The sequence below is a fragment of the Bubalus bubalis genome, chromosome 9 (genome assembly GCF_019923935.1).
Source record: "Bubalus bubalis isolate 160015118507 breed Murrah chromosome 9, NDDB_SH_1, whole genome shotgun sequence".
NCBI classification, from domain to species: domain Eukaryota; kingdom Metazoa; phylum Chordata; class Mammalia; order Artiodactyla; family Bovidae; genus Bubalus; species Bubalus bubalis.
In genome coordinates, this window is record NC_059165.1 from 16,143,932 (window position 1) to 16,168,124 (window position 24,193).

General features: G+C 38.5%; 1 protein-coding gene and 1 long non-coding RNA gene across 13 annotated transcripts in view; both read left to right on the forward strand.

Moving 5' to 3' along the window:
* Positions 1-24,193, forward strand: part of MCTP1 (multiple C2 and transmembrane domain containing 1) — a 563,412-nt gene that overhangs the window by 115,092 nt on the left and 424,127 nt on the right. The gene's annotated exons all lie outside the window — the stretch shown is intronic.
* LOC123335204 lies at positions 22,650-24,050 on the forward strand. The gene is made up of 2 exons (XR_006553595.2): positions 22,650-22,801; positions 23,968-24,050. It is a non-coding gene; the product is annotated as an uncharacterized LOC123335204 (long non-coding RNA).

The window sequence follows — 24,193 nt, forward strand, 5'->3', positions numbered from 1 at the left end:
AAGTGAAATGGTAACAGTAGGATCACAGAAACTTGGGCCAGCAGCCCAGTTACAAGAAAAGGGGTGTTACTATGGTCATTACAAGTTCTTAAAATGAGGCAGACATAACAGCAGGTCACCTGCAAAATTCTGGACCTACTGGGGATGCCAGAGAAAATGGATCAGGATTAAAGATGGACAGAGACACAGGAAACAACCAGACAGGATCAAAAAGTACAAAACTGTAAGTCTTTGCTTCCTTTCAGAGCAGACAAGAGCAAGCAAGGAAGGAACTGAATCATTCTCAGAGCTGAAAAAATGGGGACTCACAGATCAGGACCCATAAGTCTTGGTTAATTTTTGTGGTTGAGTTTCAAACAGTTTTCAGGACTAATAGGTAAGGGTAACATGCCAGACTAAAGGAGACCTTGCTGGTGACCTTTGCCCCAGACTGCTAGATCCCCTGAGAGGTCTCCAGCTGTAACACGTGTTACGATTTGATCTGTGACTGGTATTTGAATTCCTCAAAGCAGTTCATATCCATTATCTTGTGGATTCTTATGACAGATCCTTGATGTAGACTGACATAGATATAATAGCATATTTTTTTCAGTGTCAGGAAAAACAGTTCTGCACAAAACCATCAATTAGATCAACTTCATCTCTACAGTTTACTAAATATCACAGGATGTATACCACTAATACAACGAGGGAGGTCCCAAGTATCTTCAGTGTTTTTTCTTTCTGAAGTACAAAGTAAAATGGCATAAGGTGACTTGTTCTAAGCTGAGGCACAAATAACTAACTTCACCAAAATGTCATCTCTCTCCCTCATTATGCAGAGGTGACTCTGGCGAGTCATTACCCAGTGAGGGATTAAATTTCTCAGCCTGTGATTAATCTAAATGGGGCCATATGACTGCTTCTTACCAATAATTTGTGGGTGGAAATTATGTCACTTCTGGGTCAAGGCAGTTGAAAAGTGAGTCTACCTTGTACATCCTTCTTGCTCCTTCTGTTAGTGGATGTAGGCCTTGGAATAGCTGAACCACACTATGAGAGGAACTTGGGTCCCTAAAAGACCATTTAGAGAAAAGCTGCCTGCCAACTGGGACCATTCACACTAGAGAGCGAGACACAGATTTCTGTTGAGTTAGGCCACTTGGAGTTTATGTTCAGCACATGTGATCACCCTCAGTAATTCCTTTTACAAAGAAGAATTAAGAAGAGTTGCCAGATTTACCAAATAAAAAGATAGAATATCAGTTAAATTTTTATTTTAGATAAATAGCAAATAATTCTTAAAATATTAATCATTAAGTATAAGAATGTATTTCAGCGTAAATATGTTCCAAACATTGCACACATAATTATACTAAAACTTATTCACTGTTCATCTGAAATCAAATTTAACTAGGCATCTTGTATTTTATCTGATAACCCTAGAATTATTAGTAAGCAAATTACAGAGTAGGTGACATAAATATGTTTAGACAATTAATTTGTTGTATGAAGCATTTTATTTTGGAAGGGATTTGTTTCTGAGCAAATGTTTTCTTTAATTTCTCTTTCCATGATGAATTGCAGAGTTTAAAATCCCAAGATATTTACTGTTACAGACAGTCTAAAATGAGAATTTGCTAAGGGGCTGCTTGTTAAACCTGTCCTGAAAATGAGTAAGACTGAAAAGTGGTGGAATGAAGGAAGGGTGGTTTAAATATTTTATATAAAGAGTTGCTGTTCAGTCACTAAGTCATGTCTGACTTTTTGCAACCCCATGGACTGCAGCATGCCATGCTTCACTGTCCTTCATTATCTCCCTGAGTTTGCTCAAACTCACATCCATTGAGTCAGTGATGCCATCCAACCATCTCATCCTTTGTTGCCCTCTTCTCCTCTTGCCCTCCATCTTTCCCAGCATCAGGGTCTTTTCAAATGAGTCAGCTCTTCTTGTCAGGTGGCCAAAGTATTGGAGCTTCAGCTTCAGCATCAGTCCTTCCAATGAATATTCAGGGTTGAATTCCTTTAGGATAGACTGGTTGGGTCTCCTTGCAGTCCAAGGGACTCTCAAGAGTCTTCTCCAACACCTCAGTTTGAAAGTATCAGTTCTAAGGTGCTATTTTTTTTTAATGGAAACAGATAATTCTAACACTTTAATTTCATAGTCTTTTCATGGAGAGAAAGGGAAAAAGCTAGGTGTATTTTCAAAGAAAATTATGCAGAGCTCAGGAACACCGTCACTGTATACAAGGGCTGGATCTTTTTTGCCTGCCTGTGAAGTCATAGAATATACGAACTCAGATGCAGGAGTGATACTTCATAGATACAAAGAATTTCAAATAGCTCCCAATTAGAGGAAATATCAGAGAAGGCAAATGGAGGAGCCTGGTAGGCTCCAGTTCATGGGGTCGCTAAGAGTCAGACAAGACTGAGCGACTTCACTTTCACTTTTCACTTTCATGCATTGGAGAAGGAAATGGCAACCCACTCCAGTATTCTTACCTGGAGAATCCCAGGGACAGAGGAGCCTGGTGGGCTGCTGTCTATGGGGTCGCACAGAGTCGGACACGACTGAAGCGACTTAGCAACAGCAGCAGCAGAAGAAATATAGCTGATTGACATTATAGCATTTTGATTTAAAACCCTTTAACATAAACTAGAAAAGCTATAAGAAAAATGCCTTTCCAAAATAAAAGCATGAGATAATTAATGTGACAGATTTTAAGTTAAGAGAAGTAGTGATTCTCTACTACCACTTAATTAAATACCCCCCACTTCTTAACAGAGAACTGGGGTCCAGAAAAGTTATGAATATGCCTCAAGACAGCACAGCTAATTAGTTCTACAAATTCCAGCCATATGCCTTTTCTATGTTATCACTTTCTCCTACAGAGAAGTTCCTATAATGGAAGCAAATTTGGAGAATAAAAAGACAAAATTCTGTTTCATCTTTAAGAGGAGGATACTTCAGTTTAATTGCTTGAAGAATATAAAAGTAGAACTTCTATGATATGACACATCTCTCAATGAGAGTAGCAAGTAAAACTATTTGAAGACATTTTTGTGGTTTATACCCTAATGGATATATATAGCATTGTCCAACACCTGTACTATAGAGGGCAATACTCTTCCTCTTGATAGCTTAACAGTGAACCATGTCGGATTTGTAATCTCTAAAGAAGATTTAGCTTCGGGACCAGGGACCAGGCTTGATCACTCAAGAGCTTTTGTGTAGCAAAGTGAAAAAGGGACAGAGAAAGGTTCTGACACAGACATCAGAAGGGGGACAGTGCTCCCCTCGCTAGTGTAAGCAAGGGAATTATATACTTTTAAAATTAGTTATTACAATAAATCAAAAGAATGTCTCAAGTTTTTGAAAATTTTACCAGACCCACTCCCACAATTTACATTTTAGGAAAACAGGATTCAGTTCAGTCCAGTCGCTCAATTGTGTCAGACTCTTTGCAATCCCATGGACCACAGCACACCAGGCTTCCCTGTCCATCACCAACTCCTGGAGTTCACTCAAACTCATGTCCACTGAGTTGGTGATGCCATCCAACCATCTCATCCTCTGTCGTCCCCTTCTCCTCCCGCCTTCAATTTTTTCCAGCATCAGAGTCTTTTCAAATTAGTCAGTCTTTGCATCAGGTGGCCAAAGAATTGGAGTTTCAGCTTCAACATCAGTCCTTCCAATGAACACCAAGGACTGATCTCCTTTAGAATGGACTGGATAACAGGGTTAGAACTTAACAATAGAAAGATCCTACCAGACCCACTCCCATGATACTCATTTTAAGATCAGGATTAGCCAGAAGATTTTCAGGAAGGAGAAACCATCCTCAAGCAGGATACATTGTTGTTATAATTCCTAGTACAGAGTTTAAACTGAGTTGTTTGCTGTGTAATCATCAGTTCTGGTTTTAAAGGGAAAAAAAACCCACTGTTTTTTGTGACTAAGACTAAGGAATGTAGAGGAAAAAAAATATGTTTGTCCTTTCCTCCTCCTTGACAATTCCAGACCTCTCTCTCCTCTTTGGGGACCCAGGACTTCTTATCAACCTACCTAGGAATTGACTCTCTCACTCTCTATATAATGATAATGTAATGATAATGTCTTATTAGTCAATGTTTTATTTTTTTTCTCTTTCGTTTGAAACAAAAATCCCCAATGAAAGGATTTTTCTCAGCAGAAATGAACCAAAAGAATATTTAAAATGCTTTTATAATAAAGGGTGGATTTTTATTATTAATGCTAACCAGGAAGCATCTCTCTCTCTCTCTCTCTCTCTCTCTCTCTCTCTCTCTCTATATATATATATATATATATATATATGTATGTATGTATATTGGGATTACAGGCCACTTAACAAACATTGCCTGTCTAACCTAAAGGTCACAGTTTATCTAACTTTTTGGCAACTAAGGCCATGTTCATTCAATAGTTATTGATCCTTGGCGTGACAGGAACCGTGCCTGCACTGGGACAAACTTGGGCTTTTCTGATTCTTTCTATTTCACTATAGTAAATCATTAATGCTCTCAAAATAAAGACAAAGTTAAGATATTTTGGATAAAAAAGTAATTGTAGGAGTCTACTTTGGAGAGATTCATATGCAAAGAAAACAAATTTTGATGTAGAAATTTCAAAGAATTCTTACATATATTTTAATGGTCAATAAAATTAAGATTCTGAAGGTCTAGATCACATGGGCTTGTTCAAAGAGTAAGAATATTTCTAATACCGCTTTCTGGTTTAGACCTTCTTTAAGGTGTGACTTAGTATTTAATCCTCATTCCTGCCAATATTGTGCCTTGGCTGAGAAGAGCCAGAAAATGGTGCTAAATGATGCTGGCAGGTTTGTATGTAAATCTTCAGGGAAAAGCATGAAGTTAAGTGATGCTCATACGTGACAGATTAATGGTGATTGTGACATAGAATCTCATTGTTACAGAATGAAGTAGGCTATTATTGAAGCTGGGAGAAATGAAAGTAATCAAGAATTTTCCTTGCCACTGAAATGATGTGTGTGCAGCTTTCATAGTTGTATGTTAGATCATGGCATTCCTTTAATATTTTGGCTGAAATGTCTCAGAGCTGTACAGTGAGTCTTATTGGAATAACCCTTTAAGAATAGTTTGATAAAATTTTTCTGATACAATATAGTCTGATACAATTTAGCTGCATGTGTGGTAATTTGACTGTTTCTTCATAAGTTCAGTTCAGCTCAGTCACTTAGTCATGTCCGACTCTTTGCAACCCCATGGACTGCAGCACACCAGGCTTCCCTGTCCATTACCATCTCCCAGAGTTTACTCAAACCCATGTCCATTGAGTCAGTGATGACATCCAACCATCTCATCCTCTGCCATCCTCTTCTCCTCCCTCCTTCAATCTTTCCCAGCATCAGGGTCTTTTCCAATGAGTCAGTTCTTCACATCAGGTGGCCAAAGTATTGGAGTTTCAGCTTCAGCATCATCCTTCCAATGAATATTCAGGACTGATTTCCTTTAGGATGGACTGGTTGAATCTCCTTGCAGACCAAGGGGCTCTCAAGAGTCTTCTCCAACACCACAGTTCAAAAGCATCAATTCTTCAGTGCTCAGCTTTCTTTATGGTCCAACTCTCTTCATATACCATAAATAATCTGAAAGAGGAAGTCATATTGCTTTGTTTTCATTTAACAGCATCCCCCACCCACATAACTTTGCTCTCCTATAATTTTTGGTTAACAGAGAAGTGTTAAAAAAAACTGTCAAATAATTATTTCATTTCTTTTTCAAAAATATAATTTTTTGTAAGTTCTGATAAATGAAAAAGGAGACTTCTCACAAAGAAAAGAAATTCTGTTTGTAATGGAATAAAGAGATAAGTAGACCAAAATCTACAGATGACTAACTATAACATTACATTGAAAACATTGTCTGCCTCTAAAATATTGTTAATGGTATTCTTAGGCTGCTTCTCTTCTCACTTCACATGTTTTTCTAGGGATCTCCTTTACACTGATCGTGTCAAACTATCTACATACTAAATGACTTCCAGTTCTAAATGCCTGGAGACTCTGCTCTACTGACTTCCAGATCCACACTCTCAACTGCCCACGTGGCATTTCAACGAGAAGCTCACAAAGACCAGTGTCTTTCGTATAAATCCACTCTAATTTCTACATTCCCCTCTGCGTCTCCTCATTATCTATATTTAGGAGACAGCAGAGCAATAAAGAGCATTGGCCATGAGACCAGGCTGCCTGGGTTCAACTCCTGACTTTGTCACTTTCTACTTGATGATCTTGGGCAAGGAAGTCAACCTTCATGTGCTTCAGTTGCTTAATCTTTAAAATTGGCATAATACCTGTCTCACAGTGGTGAATGGAAATTGAATGGACAAAGTTCTCAGGACAGTCCTAGAACATGGCTCATGTTGTATAAATCTTAACTTGTATTACTGTTTCCAATATGTGCATAATCTAGTCAGTCTTTCAAATTAGAAACCACTAATTCTCTCTTCACGATTTATTTTATATCCTAGACATATCATTACTACTTTCTAAAAGTCTATTTTATTTTTCCTCTATTTTCCCCATGACACCACTATTTTAGTTCAGGTTCTTATCATTTCTTACCCAGGGTAGTATTTCTCCCTGCTGTCTTCATCTAATTCTACCTTACTAGTTGTAATATGTCTAATAATATCACTTACTTGATTATAAAACTTGGATAATTCATTATGGCCCACAAGACAGTATCAAAACTTTTAATAAAACATGCATAGTCCTTTATGGCCTGAATTCTTCTGCTTACCTTTCCAAATTCTTCTCCTGGAATTTTCCCATGAACACTTCCGTTCAGTCGCTTAGTTGTGTCCAACTTTTGGCGACCCCATGGACTGCAGCACGCCAGGCTTCCCTGTCCATAGGTAACTCCCAGAGCTTACCATACTCATGTCCATTGAATCGGTGATGCCATCCAGCCATCTCATCCTCTGTCATCCCCTTCTCCTGTCTTTCCCAGCATCAGGGTCTTTTCCAGTGAGTCAGTTCTTCACATCAGGTGGCCAAAATATTGGATTTTCAGCTTCAACATCAGTCCTTCCAGTGAATATTCAGGACTGATTTCTCTTAGTGTGAATTGGTTGGATCTCCTTGCTGTCCAAGGGACTCTCAAGAGCCTTCTCCAACATGACAGTTTAAAAACATCACTTCAGGGCTCAGCTTTCTCATAGTCCAACTCTCATATCCATACATAGCTACTGGAAAAATCATAGCTTTGACTAGACAGACCTTTGTTGGCAAAGTAATGTCTATACTTTTTAATATGCTGTCTAGGTTGGTCATAAATTTCTTTTGAGGAGCAAGCGTCTCTTAATTTCATGGCTGCAGTCACCATCTGAAGTGATTTTGGAGCCCAGAAAAATAAAGTCTGACCCTGTTTCCACTATTTCCCCATCTATTTGCCATGAAGTGATGGGACCAGATGCCATGATCTTAGTTTTCTGAATGTTGAGCTTTAAGCCAACTTTTTCACTCTCCTCTTTCACTTTCATCAAGAAGCTCTTTAGTTCTTCTTCACTTTCTGCCATAAGGGTGCTGTCATCTGCATATCTGAAGTTATTGATATTTCTCCCTGCAATCTTGAGTCCAGCTTGTGCCACATCCAGTCCAGCATTTCTCATGATGTACTCTGTGTATAAGTTAAATAAGCAGGGTGACAATATATAGCCTTGATGTACTCCTTTCCCTATTTGGATCCAGTCTGTTGTTCCATGTCCAGTTCTAACTGTTGCTTCTTCACCTGCATACAGATTTCTCAGGAGGCAGGTCAGGTGATCTGGTATTCCCATCTCTTTCAGAATTTTCCACAGTTTATTGTGATCCACACAGTCAAAGTCTTTGGCATAGTCAGTAAAGCAGATGTTTTTTGGAACTCTCTTGCTTTTTTGATGATCCAACAGATGTTGGCAGTGTGATCTCTGGTTCCTCTGCCTTTTCTAAATCCAACTTGAACATCTAAAAGTTCATGGTTCACATACTGTTGAAGCCTGGATTGGAGAATTTTGAGCATTACTTCCCTAGCGTGTAAGATGAGTGCAATTGTGTGGTAGTTTGAGCATTCTTTGACACTGCCTTTTTTTGCGATTGGAATGAAAACTGACCTTTTCCAGTCTTGTGGCCATTGCTGAGTTTTCCAAATTTGCTGGCATATTGAGTGCAGCACTTTCATAGCATCATCTTTCAGGATTTGAAAGAGCTCAACTGGAATTCCATCACCTCCACTGGTTTTGTTCATAGTGATGTTTCCCTAAGGCCCACTTGACTTTGCATTCTATTATATCTGGTTCTAAGTGAGTGATCACACCATCGTGGTTTTCTGGGTCATTAAGATCTTTTTGTATAGTTCTTCTGTGTATTCTTGCCACCTCTTCTTAACATCTTCTGCTTCTGTTAGGTCCATACCATTTCTGTCCTTTATTGTGCCCATCTTTGCATGAAATGTTCCCTTGGTATGTCTAATTTTCTTGAAGAGATATGTAGTCTTTCCCATTCTGTTGTTTTCCTCTATTTCTTTGCATTGATCACTGAGGAAGGCTTTCTTATTTCTCCTTGCTATTCTTTGGAACTCTCAATTCAAATGGGTATATCTTTCCTTTTCTCCTTTGCCTCTCATTTCTCTTCTTTTCAGAGCTATTTGTAAGGCCTCCTCAGACAACCATTTTGCTTTTTTACATTTCTTTTTCTTGGCGATGGTCTTGATCACTGCCTCCTGTACAATGTCACAAACCTCCATCCATAGTTCTTCAGGCCCTCTGTCTATCAGATCTAATCCCTTGAATCTATTTGTCATTTCCAGTGTATAATCATAAGGGATTGATTTAGGTCATACCTGAATGGTCTAGTGTTTTCCCTACTTTCTTCAATTTAAGTCTGAATTTGGCAATAAGGAGTTCATGATCTGAGCCACAGTCAGCTCCCGGTCTTGTTTTTGCTGACTGTATAGAGGTTCTCCATCTTTGGCTGCAAAGAATATAATCAATCTGATTTCTGTATTTCCCATGCACACCCTCCAACTATTTAGCATCTGTTTAGCAATTTGCAGTTCCCAAAACATGCCATGCTGTTCTCATGACTTCATTCATTTCTAAATGGATTACCTCTTACACGTGAATTATCTCTGTTTATCTTCTTGGTGAATTTCTCATTTGTTAAGACATCTTGAAGATTCTGTTTCTTCAAAGAGTTCTTTCTGATCTCTTCAGGTAGAACTTGATGCTTCTTTCCTGGTACTTCCATTTTAATCATAGGACTTTCCTTATCTATATGCTATATAGTACATCTTCCGGACAAATGACGCTCAGACTTCAGTGTGCCTAATGATCAACAGTTGAATTTGCAAAAATTCAGTTATGGGTCCTACTACCAGAAATCCTGATCCACTGGATCAAGATGGAACCTAAGCCTCTGTATATTTTGAAATCCCCAGGAATATCCGGTGCATACCGGTGTTTTACACCATTGTTCCATTTAGTTATCTCTTTTTTCTTAGATCTTAGCACAGTGCATAAAGTATATATTATATTCACTTCAATTCAGTCACTCAGTCGTGTCCGACTCCTTGCAATCCCATGAACTGCAGCATGTCGGGCCTCCCTGTCCATCACCAACTCCCAGAGTCTACCCAAACTCATGTCCATTGAGTCAGTGATGCCATCCAACCATCTCATCCTCTGTTGTCCCCTTCTCCTCCCGCCTTCAATCTTTCCCAGCATCAGAGTCTTTTCCAATGAGTCAACTCTTCGCATGAGGTGGCCAAAGTATTGGAGTTTCATCTTCAACATCAGTCCTTCCAATGAACACCAAGGACTGATCTCCTTTAGGATGGACTGCTTGGAACTCCTTGCAGTCCAAGGGACATGGGCCCTTGGCAAATGCTTGTTGGAAATAAAATATGGCTTTCTGTTTTTGGTGAGCTATCGTGCATGGTGATTGTCCAGCTAATGTACCTTGTATGTAGTAGGTCATCAGAAAGTTTATACGATTTAGACATATGAATGAATGATTGAATGAATGAATGAATAAACAAATGAAAAGAGCTCAAAGAAGCTAGGGAACTATTATCATGGCCCATTGAAGCTCTCAAATATTACAATGTTCAGATAGGTTATGTGAAATTTGAGTATTTGAATTTTAAAGTTAATGGATGAGCTCTCTGAGACATATTTGGAGACATGATATTATGGTTTAGATTTTTTATACCAGATGAACAGACACGCTTTTTTGTAAAGTTAACAACTTTCATAAAAATCAGATACCTTGACTTGAATTTTTCTCTAGACATGATGTCATTCTATTTCCACATTGTCATAGACAGGGATGGCTGCTTATATCAAACATGTTTTCAAAAAATAATCACCTCAGGAGTATACATAAATACTAAATAGGAGCTCAAATTCTGCACCATAAAGAAATATTTAAGTTTTAACCAGTTGCTTTTGAGTTTATCTGAAATTGCATATGCCATTTAAATTATATGCCTTAAGAAAAATTCTAGGAATAGACGTGCTTTAACTTGGCTATTTTTTTTCTATATCTCTTAAAATTGTGTCATTAATGCTAGGTTTAATATTTATTGTAAGAACATATCCTATAATTACAAAAGCTATCATAGCATTTTTTCTTTTCATTTCTACTCAATTTTCCATCTCAGCCAGGTTCTACAGTTAGTTTGTGTACAGAGGGTTATAAAATTTTTATGCAGTATTGTATTACACAAAAGTCTACAAAGAAGTTAAATTCATGAAAAAATATTTTGTAACTAGAATATCAAGATGAGGTTTGAAATAAATGAATGATCTCTAATGGCCAAAAATACCAAGAGAATTTATTTGCCCATTTTATGAAAGCTTACAAAAAAGTAAGATGTCACCCTTCATGTTATATGGGTCTGTTAATCACTAGCCAGTCTAAATATATATTAATATATAGTATTTTGGTCATACACACTTCCTGCCAATGCCATTTATTTACTTAACCAAGGACTTTAGATAGGCTTATGTATAATTTCTTTATGGTATTATAATAATGGAGAAGGCAATGGCACCCGACTCCAGTACTCTTTTTATTATTTTATTTTATTTTTTAACTTTACAATATTGTATTGGTTTTGCCATATATCAAAATGAATCCGCCACAGGTATACATGTGTTCCCCATCCTGAACCCTTCTCCCTCCTCCCTCCCCATACCATCCCTCTGGGTCGTCCCAGTGCACCAGCCCCAAGCATGCAGTATCGTGCATCGAACCTGGACTGCCGACTCCAATACTCTTGCCTGGAAAATCCCATGGACAGAGGAACCTGGTAGGCTGCAGTCCATGGGGTCGCACAGAGTCGGACACAACTGAAGCGACTTAGCAGCAGCAGTAGCAGCAGATATACTAATATAAATTCAGACTAAATATTGATTATTAATAGACTAGAAACAAGGGTTGGCAAATCATTTTTCTAAGAAATAGGCTTTAACCAGCCATGCAGCGTCATGACTGTAGAGTGTTGTCACTGTACCAGGAAGGAGCCTTAAACATAAAAGAAAAGGGTGTAGTTGTGTTTCAATAAAATTTTATTCACAGAAGCTGCAGCTGGCTAAATTGGTCATGAGCAGTAGTTGGCTGATCTTTGATCTACATAATCATATTTTTGATTCAAAAACTGAGCAGCTAGAACAGGCCATGATTGCGCGTGACTTTGTGCATTATCTACTTGTTTATAACTAGGAATCTTAAACCTTTTCTCTAGTATTTTCAATGATATGTTTAGTTGTTATTCCTTGATTTGAAAAATAAGGTAAGTGCAAACCTCTTGCCTGCTCTAGCCCCATCTATACCACTGACTGTGGGCAAATTGCTTAAGTTTTTTATTCTCCAGGTTCATATATGGACAGTTGAATTTCTCTACCAAAATAATATCAACTAGAAAATTAAATTTCAATTTCACATGTATATCTAGAATCAGTGCAAGTAAATTCATGAAATATTCAGCTTCTCTATAGGGCATCCTAATGCTCACTGCCTTTATCATGTCTCCAGGGCCTTGTATGGCAGACTCTTCTCTCAAAAGAGAAAAGATAGGCAATTATTAGATTGGTGAAAAAGTAGTTGGGGTTTTGCCTTGTTGAACTTTGCCATTTGATATTGGAATACATCCTTAGATAAACGTTATGTTTATTTAATGTTATGTTTATGTTATGGTTATGTTATACATCATTTTAATGCACATTTCTCACTTTATATTTTTTGCTAATGACTTATTGCTTGCTGTTTATTTTGTATTTATTCTAGACAGGGAAATGATGTTAGACAAAAAGCAAATTTGAGTAATGTTCCTACTCGAATTCAAAATGGGTCCTAAAGCTGTGTTGACAACTCGTAACATCAATAGCGCATTTGGTCCAGGAACCTCTAATGAACGTATAGTGCAGTGGTGGTTGAAGATGTTTTGCAAAGGGGACGAAAGCTGTGAAGATATGGTACAATGGCCGGTCATCGGAAGTTGACAATGAACAACTGAGAGTACTTTTAGAAGCTGACCCAAACTAGTACAGCCACTATGCAGAACAGTGTGGAGATTCCTTAAAAAACTGGAAATAGAACTGCCATACAACCCAGCAATCCCACTGCTGGGCATACACACCGAAAAAAACAGAATTGAAAGAGACACGTGTACCCCAATGTGCATCACAGCTCTGTTTACAATAGCCAGGACATGGAAGCAACCTAGATGTCCATCAGCAGATGAATGGATAAGAAAGCTGTGGTACATATACACAATGGAGTATTACTCAGCCATTAAAAAGAATACATTTAAATCAGTTCTAATGAAGTGGATGAAACTGGAGCCTATTATACAGAGTGAAGTAAGCCAGAAAGAAAAACACCAATACAGTATAATAACGCATATATATGGAATTTAGAAAGATGGTAATGATAACCCTGTATGCGAGACAGCAAAAGAGACACAGATGTATAGAACAGACTTTTGGACTCTGTGGGAGAGGGAGAGGGTGAGATGATTTGGGAGAATGGCATTGAAACATGTATATTATCATATGTGAAACAAATCTCCAGTCCAGGTTCGATGCATGATACAGAATTCTTGGGGCTGGTGTACTGGGATGACCCAGAGGGATGGTATGGGGAGCGAGGTGGGAGGGGGGTTCAGGATGGGGAACACATGTACCTCTGTGGCAGATTCATGTCAATGTATGGCAAAACCAATACCATATTGTAAAGTAATCAGCCTCCAATTAAAATAAATAAATTTGTATTTTAAAAAAATAAAATCTAAAAAAATAAAAATAAAAGATTCCAAAAAAAAAAGAAGCTGATCCTCTTACAACTACATGAGAAGTTGCCCAAGAACTCAGTGTTGGCCATTCTATAGTCATTTGGGATTTGAGGCAAATTGGAAAGGTGAAAAAGCTCAATAAGTGGGTGCCTCATGAGCTGAATGAAAAATTTAAAAAATCATTCATTTTGAAGTGTTGTCATTTCCTATTCTGTGCAACAACAGAAACCATTTCTTGATCAGATTGTGACATGTGATAGAAAGTGGATTTTATATGACAACTGGTGATGACCAACTCAGTGGTTGGACCAAGAAGATGCTCCAAAGCACTTCCCGAGGCCAAACTTGCCCCCTAAAAACGTCATGGTCACAGTTTGGTGGTCTGCTGCCTGTCTGATCCACTGTAGCTTTCTGAATCCCAGGGAAACCATTACATCTGAGAAGTATGCTCAGCAAATTGATGAGATACACCCAACACTGCAAAGCCTACAGCTGACATTGGTCAACAGAAGAGGCCCAGTTCTTCTCCCTGACAACTCTAGACCTCATGTCGCATAAGCAGCACTTCACCATGTTCACCTGACCACTTGTCAACCGACTGCCATTTCTTTAAGCATCTCAACAACTTTTTGAAGGAAAAATCTTTCTACAACCAATAGGAGGCATGAAATTCTTCCAAGAGTTCATTGAATCCCAAAATATGGATTTTTATGCCACAGGAATAAACACTTATTTTTTCTTGGCAAAAGTGTGTTGATTGTAATGGTTTCTATTGTGATTATTAAAGATATGTTTGAGCCTAGTTATAATTATTTAATAGTCATGATCTGAAACTGCAATTACGTTTGCACCAACCTAATAGTATATTCTAAAACGCAGCACTTTAAAATGTATTTGGATTTCCATAGGCTTTCTTTCCCTCCCTTCCATAACCTTTCCCTCGTGGTTCAGTTTGTAAAGAATCTGCTTCCAATGCAGGAGACTAGGGTTCGATCCCTGGGACAGGAAGATCCCTTGGAGAAGGGAATGGCCACCCACTCCAATATTCTTGCCTGGAGAATTCCATGGACACAGGAGCCTGGAAGGCTACATACAGTTCATGGGATAACAAAGAGTCAGACACAACTGAGTGACTAACGCACTTAGGCTTTCTTGAGATAATTTTAAGCCCCCAAGGTGAAACTCTCATATGTATATATATGTGTGTGTATTTCTACTTACTTATTTAGAATTTTCTCATACATTCTTTGAAAAAAATATTTGAGGTACAGAGTAAATCTTAATGATAACAATATTGGGTACCTTATTAAGGTAATATGAGAGCTTTGGGATGAATTTTTTTGTTATTCCTCAAATCATACTTCACAGTCACCTTGACTGCTCTGTCTATTCAAAGGGCTAGACATTAATGTAGGATAAAATGTGAATAAATAAAGTTTCACTTGTATATCAGATATTGGGGAAATTATGTTTTATTGACAAATCAGTGTGCTGAAATATTTAATTTTAAAATTGGTCTGTAGCTTTAGTTGACATGAATATAAAAACCTACATATTTTTATACAAATATTGCCAGTTAATTACAGAAAGAGTCAGTCTTCCCTGATGGCTCAGACAGTAAAGAATCTGTCTGCAATGCAGGAGACCTGGATTTGATCCCTGGGTTGGGAAGATCCCCTGGAGGGGGGCATGGCAACCCACTTCAGTATTCTTCCCTGGAGAATCCCATGGACAGAGGCGCCTGGTGGGCTTCAGACCATGGGGTCACAAGAGTCAGACACAACTAAGTACAGCACAGAAAGAGGCAAAGATATTTACAGTAAATACACAGATATTGGTACAAGCCTAGATTGCTTACGTTGGAATCTCAATAGGAATGTTCTTTAGGGATTCATTTAGTCTGTTTCTCTTTGCTCATTATCTTTAGAATCATTATCAGAGTGTCTGCAAAGAAAGCACATGAGAGTTTAAAAAAAAAAAATAGACTATTGCATGCTAAGGAAATAGTGTTTGTGAACAAGACTGGTTTGCGTTACCGTAGATGAGCTACCGTACCTGGTAGCTCAGCTGGTAGAGAATCTGCCTGCAATGCAGGAGATCCCAGTTTGATTCCTGGGTCAGGAAGTTCCCCTGGAGAAGGGATCGGCGACCCACTCCAGTATTCTTGGGCTTCTCTGGTGGCTCAGATGGTAAAGAACCCACCTGTAATGCAGGAGACCTGGGTTCAATCCCTGGGTTGGGAAGATCCCCTGGAGGAGGGCATGTCAACCTATCCCAGAATTCTTGCCTGGAGAATCCCCATGGACAGAGGAGCCTGGCAGGCTACAGTCCACTGGGTTGCAAAGAGTCAGACATGACTGAGTGACTCAGCACAGCACAGATGGAGATGGGGGTTACTGCATAAATTAAAACTTAATTGTATAGAAGACATTTCCAAAGTGGTTTGGGTGTTTGTTTCAGAATAACTCTAATTCAATTTGCAGTCCAGATCATCACTTCTGAGATGTCTTTGTTGACCCTGAAATGTATCATGGACAGCCAAATTGGTCATTAGTTTTCTCTGTGTGTACTCAATTATCATCGATTTAGCATCTTAAAATGACACTAATTTATTATCTCACAGTTTCTGTGGGTCTGGAATCAGGCTGCCTTTTCTCTGGGTCCTCTGCTCAGAATCTCACCACCTGTATCAAGATGTTGGCTGCACTGTGCTTCTCCTTGAAGCTTGGAGTGCTCTGCCAGGTCCAGTGAGGTTACTGGCAGAATCCAGTTCCTCGTGGCCGCAAGAGTGAGGACCCTATTGTTTTGCTGGCTGTCAGCCAGGGTTTGCCCTCAGCTCCCAAAGGACACTTCAAGGCCTCACCAGTTGGCAATATCATGAGGTTTAGGTCTTCAAAGTCAGCTAAAGAAAACGCTCTCCAGTCTGCTATGAGACCTACGTAGTGTAATGCGAGAATGGAGTGACTAGGCCATTACCTATTTGTCCGACAGTAGAACCTAAGCAAAGGAGAGACTATGCTGTCATCTTCACAGGTCTCTCCACACTGAAGAGAGAGGCATTTTCCAGGGGGTGGGAATTTGGGGGTCATCTCAAAATTCTGGGCTTTCTTAGTGGCTCAGACAGTAAAAAATTTGCCTGCAATGCAGGAGACCCAGGGTTTGATCCCTGGGTCAGAAAGATTCCTTGGAGAAGGGAATGGCAACCCACTCCAGTATTCCTGCCTGGAAAATCCCATGGACAGAGGAACTGGCTGGCTACAGTCCATGAAGTCACAGAGTCGTACGTGACTGAGCAGCTAACACTGTGACAGTGTGCAGTCTAGGTCTCCTTCCACGGCTTGGAGGGCTGTGCAGTTCAATGGGTTCCAGCCATCTTGTTTGTAGGTTACTATCTTGGAATATGATCAAAATCCTAAACTTGAGTCCAGTCAAGTGCCTTCTTGTCTTTCTTACAGGCTCCATTTGGGTGGCTCAGGCTTAAACATTTTTAAAGATCAGGGTGTCAGCATGCAAAAAATCTTACTGTTTCCACCTTGGTTTCCCTGTTTTATTAACTGTGATGAAGCAAAATAATTATATACATACTGTTTAGTTTCAAAAGTTTAATGCATACTTGAAGGAATTTTGTACCCAAAGGGATTAAGTAAATGAGAATTCAACAGTTTTGCCAAAAACCTTTTTTAGAATATAGGAATGTGCTAAGCCCCATTTTCCACAAAATATATGTTCACTCTTTCCTACTTTTTCCTTCTTGTAACTTGTCTCTCCACAGTATGCCTTTATTGTCAGCTTAACATCTTCTCACCTGTATCTTTATATTCTAATAAGGCAATTATTTCTTACTTTTCTAATCATTCTTCTATGTACATTGCATGATATGAGTAGAACTCATTAGCTAATATTTTTCTTAAAATATTTTTTAAAAAAGCAAAGGATTAGAAGGAAATTTTGATTTCACTAGTAATCATTGCCGTGTTTATATTCCTAATGCCATCTGTTTTGTTTCTGTTCATATTCATTGGGTGTATTAACCATAAAATTATGCAAACTTGTAGTTTCAGTTTACAAAAAAACATCAATACCCAGCGAAATAGCTAAATTGTGACAATCCCCATGTTCTCTATAAGACATACAACTCATCGTATTTTCCACTTTAACCAACCCTGATAAACCATGGAATGAACAAAATTATCACAAAATTTATTTACCATGGTCATACTTTTCACTTTTACAAAATCAAGTCTGCTATTTAATATTATGAAGGGTACATCATACTAAAAGTTAATTTTCCAATGTTTTAGGTGACCTAATTTCCATTAGCTTTCTTTATTGTTTCACACATTGAAAAACTTTGCTCTGTGTAGGAATTTGGGGCAGTATTACAAAATCTTAGCTGCAGGATTGAATAAGTTGTTTTTGTTTGCCATAATTACAGAATCCCAGTCCTGGTTTGTAGTTAGGATCCTGTATCATTTCATTTTAAGGAGGTTAATTTATGGAAGCTAAAAAATTCTTAATTAATATGTGAATGGGGTGGCAGCTGTCTCATTCATTATGTTGGATGTTAAAATTTTATAGCTGAAATGGGACTTACAGTTCATCTAATTTTATTCCTTTATTTCACAAATAGGACACGAATACCAAGGGAGTTAATATCTAGTAGAAATGTGTTCAAAATTTGGGAATGGTTCCCTGGCCTCAGATTTCTCTTGGCATGAAAGCTTCATTTTGTTGTGTGAGTGTGCTGTGCTCTTTGATTGCATTACCTTAAACGTGGCAAGTTTCTTTCTGTTGTGAAAGGTACATCATAGTTAAAATTTTTTCCACTATTCTGGGTGCTCTATTTTGTGAGCTGTAATTTTTATTAGCTGCTCTAATTCTTTTGTAGAAAGAAGCTCACTTAATAGCTATTAGCATGAAACAACAGCCCCGGGCATGCAGCTAATTCACCCTGAAGGGAATACGCAGTGTGTTAATTATCTGTTGGTGGGTGAGTGACCCAGGGTGACAAGATCAGCAGTAATACATGACCAATACAGCAAAACAACAGCCCCACAATCACCAACAATTCAAAGGTTTCTGTGGGCATTATCATGTTATATCAGATTCTGAGGATTAAAATTATTTTTTAAGAAGGGAATGCTGCTTTCAGCATTAAAAAGTACTAAGCATTTGTTTCAAGCATGATTTTCAGATTTGAGAGATAAAAATATAGTTCCTTAATTTATTTAGAAGAACAATAAAAAAAAATCTTTGGTTTTAGAAAAACGAGCATGAGTAATTCAAAGGCCTTTAATTACTCATTCTCTTTGGAGAGAAAAAAAAAAGAAAAACTAAACTAAAAAACAAAGACTGTTCCTAATGAGACTTCTTCAAAATTCTGCAGCCTTTCCTGGCAATGGAGAGCACTCCATTTCCTCTTTATGGGAAAACATTTTGGCTCACTACCTCTTGATCACTCCTCAGAGAGAGAACCACAGGGCAGATTTAGGGATGTATTTTTCATTACTTTCAAACTTCATCTGTCTATTGCCATTACACTGAAATTTCAGACTTCTATGGAAACTTTAATGCTTGCAAGCATTTTCTCTGATTTCACTCTCCACCTTTGTCACTGCACACAGATCTCTGAGGGTCAAATGGACAAATATCGGTACCACAGAGCTTGAACCTGCTGTCTGGGGCATGGTTGTGTGTGTAGACAGCTGAGCTGGTTTAACTGGCCAGGATTCAGTTTAGATTCATCAACCTTTTTGGATGCATACAATGATTACCAGTGTTGTTTTTAGTCGCTAAGTCATCTCACTCTTTGTGACCCCATGGTCTGTAACCTGCCAGGCTCTTCTGCCCATGGGATTTACCAGGAAGGAATACTGGAGTGAGTTGCCATTCCCCTCTCCAGGGAATCTTCCTGACCCAGGGATCGAACCCGTGTCTTCTGCGTTGCTGGCAGATGCTTTACCGCTGAGCCACCAGGGAAGCCCTTAATGAAGGCTTAAGGAAGCCCCATACCATAATGGCATGTTTATTGTTGGTTAAGTGGTGTGGTTTTGTTTCCCCTCAGTGGACAGGATGGATTTACAATACCACATGCCCACATCCCTAGGGCTGTGTGTCCATCTTCCCTTCATCAGATGGGAATAGGGAGGTATGTATCCTGCTGTAAAAGAAAGATTATTTGGAACCAAGTATGACTGAGCAACTTCACTCTCCCTTTTCACTTTCATGCATTGGAGAAGGAAATGGCAACCCACTCCAGTGTTCTTGCCTGGAGAATCCCAGGGACGGGGGAGCCTGGTAGGCTGCTGTCTATGGGGTCGCACAGAGTCGGACACGACTGAAGCAACTTAGCAGCAGCAGCAGCAGCAGCAGCAGGTATTGTTAGGCAGCTGAGCCAACCCGCACAAAACCTATGTGGACATGTGTTCCTAATGTATCGAATCAGTTAATATGAAATTTTGTTTTCCCTTTGGCAAACTTCACACAAACATAGGACCATTAAAAAAACATGAAGCCAAATGTTATAGTTCCCCTGCTACCCTGCCCTGCAAGGAATATTTACCAAAAGAATAAAACAAAGGAATGAAATTTTAATAACATCCTCATTAATGAAGCTATACAAATAACAGATTCACTTCCTGGATTCAAATATATCTACTTCGTAGAGCTAATATTTTTCTCCATATCCAGTAACATTCCTTAGTTTTTAAATAGGGAATTATTATAGATATTACCCATATACTTTCTGATGAAACTCCAAAAAAAAGAGTTGACAGTTAAGGCCTAGCGTAAAAGAGAAATCTTGTGCCCTACACATAGAATGCATTTCTTTGGCTTTTAAGTCTGATGTGCCTGAGGCTTCTTGCCCAAGCTCATTTTCATTGCATGCCTAATTTGAGGATGCAAAAATAGTGGAATAGAATTTGGAATGATCCTGGTATTTCGATTGGGTTTAAATTAGGAATAAATCCAAGTTATCTCTCATTTTAAAATTCCCATTGCATCTTACTTAAGTGGTGGAGAGCAAGTGACATTATTTTTAGGCTTTAGTTCAGTTCAGTTCTTTAGTTACTGTTTTGACTATATTAAACGACTTTTAGATTTTACAAACTGGTGTTAATTGCATTCATAATCTAAGCTTTTCTTCCCCTATACTGTTTAAAGGAAAGATAAATGGCAAAGTTTTATCTTTGGCTATAGCCTAGAATATTCATCAGTAAAGACCTAAACAAGTGTTGATATTTGAAGCTGCTGGTTGTCTAGGGAGGAAGCCCTGTGATGTTGCACACCCATTTGTGTGTGTGAGCGAGGAAAAAAAAATAGTAGTCAGGGGATATCCCAGGAGTGCTGGCCTCCCTGGTTGGAGGCACTGAGTCAAAGGATGAAGCACAGAGGAAATGCCAGGTGAGAAACCACTGCTGGTCTGGGGAAAGAAAGATTTTGTCTGAAAGTTAAAATATGTGGCAAATGGTAGGATCTTTGAATCCTAATAGCCGAGTCAGAGGGGATCGTGGGTGAGTGAGGAGATGGGATGACATGGAGCTATAACATTAGTGAGAGGCCAGGATAATGCCAGTAATGGACTGTGTTTAACTATTAGGTCCTTCTCTTTCATGGAGCTGCAAAATAATGGCCCTTTCAGAAGTAATCACCTGATAATAATAAGCTTAATGCAATAATATTATATTTAAAAAATGTATTCTCCCCACGGTATAATTTTTAGACATTACAGCCTTTAGATACATGAAACAGAAAGTCAGTGGAACTTGATGACTCTTTTTACTCTCTGAGAAGAAATGCTAAGTCTAATTCTAATATTTTGGTGGTATTAAAAAATGATATGATAACCCTATTTCATAGTAGGAAGATATTCAATTTCTTCATAAATTGTATTTTGTTATTGTTATTAATGTTGGCTCTATTTTAATCCAAAATTAATTGGATGAGACTGCTAATGAGGAAATCTCTCTTCTGAAGTCTAAGTTTGCAGTACTAGGCCTCACCCATAGCTCACTGATTCTCAATTTAGGATTCCATGGTACAAAATTTATTTCTCTTTCTCCAAAGGTGATCAGAACCAGCAGTTAAGGACAGTTGTTCTGTGAGAGGGTAGCTCCATGACAGCATGAATTTTAGTCCATTGTCAAGAAGAAAGGGAAAGAAATTACATGATTGATGTATCAACTCATAAAATTAAAATGCTTATAACATTCTGGCCATCAACAAAAGCTTAATTGTCATTATTAGGTTACATAATTATTGAGAAAGGATACTATATTTTAGAAAGATTTTATCAAAAAATGGTTAAAATATTAAAAAGTGAAAATGGAAGTGTTAGTCACTGAGTCGTGTTCAACTCTTCGTGACCCCATGGACTGTTAGCCCGCCAGGCTCTTCCGTCCTTGGAATTCTCCAGGCAAGAATACTGGAGCAGGTAGTCATTCCCTTCTCCAGGGATCTTTCCCATCCAGGGATTGAACTTGGGCCTCCTGCATTGCAAGTAGATTCTTTACCATGTGAAAATCATTCCTTTTATTACCTAGGGTATTGTGGTTCTGTTTTCTAGAAAGTTATTTATCTAGAACAGTTCATTCTACAGTTTTACAGCTGAATGTGTTATTTGTAGAGATTTGGGCCAGTTTGGGGCCTGTAAAACAGGGAAACGTTTTTGTTAAAACCTATGAGCCCGTTGTTGAGGAGGTGCCTGTGAGATTTTCCACGAATAATTTGATAAAGAGCCCAGAGCTGCATCGTGCTCCTTTGTGTCTGCCAAGCGTGCGCCAGCATCGTGGTGAGTGGGTATCCTGTGGAACAGGAGTCAGGGTGAAGAGGGTGTTTCTCTGTAACCCATGATTTTTGTTACTTTTTGGGGTTTCTGTTCTCTCCTTTTAGAGTTTTAGTTTTCTTGTCACTAGGAAACATAATACCTTTTATTTCCCCTGTAGTGTTTATATTTCTCTTTCATGTCTATCATCGCTTGTAGCCTTTTCTTCACTGGCTTGAGTCACTGCATGACTTTAAGCATCATGGTTCTTTTTTCTTACCGTGCCCTTAGCTCTTCTCCCTTGTAAAGGCCATTTTATGTAAATGGATGATCGAGGTGTCCACACACTGGACCCAAGGTGAGAGGTCCAGAGCAATCACTGGTTAGAGCCCAATGAGCTCTTTTCATTCCTCTTGGTTCTGTGCCAGTGGATGCTGAATTTTGACTTGGAAACAGGCTTTTGGTCACTTTTTTCATTAAACAGAAGTTAAATGTATAACTTTCCATAGCTGTGCCCTTGTTTCACAATCCCTGCTTATGTTATTATTTTTTTCTTTACCCACAGTGACTACAATAACGGGAAAAGCTAGTATAATTTTTGATTTTCTGGGAACTGAAGACTTTGAACACATATGTCTGCAAGGAAATGTGACATAGGGCCTAAACAGGAATGAAACATCCAAGCATGCTGAGGAGCTGCTCCTTGTGTAGAAACCTCAAGTAAGATGCCTAATTATAAGCAGAGGTTCTATTTTTGAAAGTTATTATTTTTCCTGTTAGCTTTATTTCTTGGCAGGCAGTTCAAATTAGTCCTAACAATAGAGATAAGCTATGATTCCTGCTAACTGGAGACTTGCCAATTAGAAGAACACAGTGTCTTTCTGGAGACAGTGACCAAGCTAAAAGTATGTGTGTTAAACCCCCTAATAGCTGAAAGTAACTATGTGTATGGACTTCTCAAGACCTGCGTTAGAAATTTTAGACAATTATCTAATTTAAAAAAATGAGAAGAATTCTAATGGCAAGTCAATCTGAGCCAATAATGAAAAAAAAAATTTTTAATATATTTCAAAAGGAATGAAGTTTTATCCTTTATTTCATAGTAGCTCATCTGCTGAGGTCTTTTTAAAGTGTGTCATTAAAAAAATGTCTATGGTGCTTTGTTGAAAAAGTAAACTAGCATTAATTAAAATCTTATTGTGCTTATTCAGGTAGTTTTTCTTAAGGTGTCTTCACCAATAACTTCCCTAAAGGAATGCATTTTGGCAGGCGTCTTACCGCCTAACATAGTGTCTGACTTGCTGTAATCAATGCTCTTATTTAAGCAAAGGTAAAAGTTATATTTTTATATGAAAGCTAGCACTAGTACACCAAAAATAAGGAAGGAAGGGAAGGAGAGAGAGTTTGAGAAAGGAAAGGAAAGAAATCGAGATGACAACATGGATGGGCAGAAACAAGGATTATCTGATGCTGGTATATGAAGCCACTCTCTTTTGACAAATTAGGTTTTACTCCTTTTTGTCATCTGATACCAATCAAGACGTTATGGGTCTTTGGTTTCCAAAAAATGGCCAAACTCTCAGGTAGGTCCTTGCACACTAACAGCAGTGATCTAAACCAAGCTGGGATCTGAGGGTCCCCCAGAAAAGTGAATTAGTTCTAGACTGCAGGGGCGTTGCCAACTAAGGCAGATACTCTTGATTCAATTTGCATAGTGACTAAGTAATTGGTGGGTATCGAAACTTCTTTTAAAAAAGATTGCTTTCTTGAGTAACCAGCCTATCACCATTGCAGTCTTTAGATAATTTATATTTGTTTGCTCAAATCCTCTTAAATGTCCATAACAAAGGCACAAGTTAACTTTCCAATAAATTCTACCTTTATAGGAAAGAAACCAAGATTTTATTAAGATGCTACCATGCCCACTCCAGTACTCTTGCCTGGAAAATCCCATGGACGGAGGAGGCAGGTAGGCTGCAGTCCATGGGGTCGCGAAGAGTCGGACATGATTGAGTGACTTCACTTTCACTTTTCCCTTTCATGCATTGGAGAAGGAAATGGCAACCCACTCCAGTGTTCTTGCCTGGAGAATCCCAGGGATGGGGGAGCCTG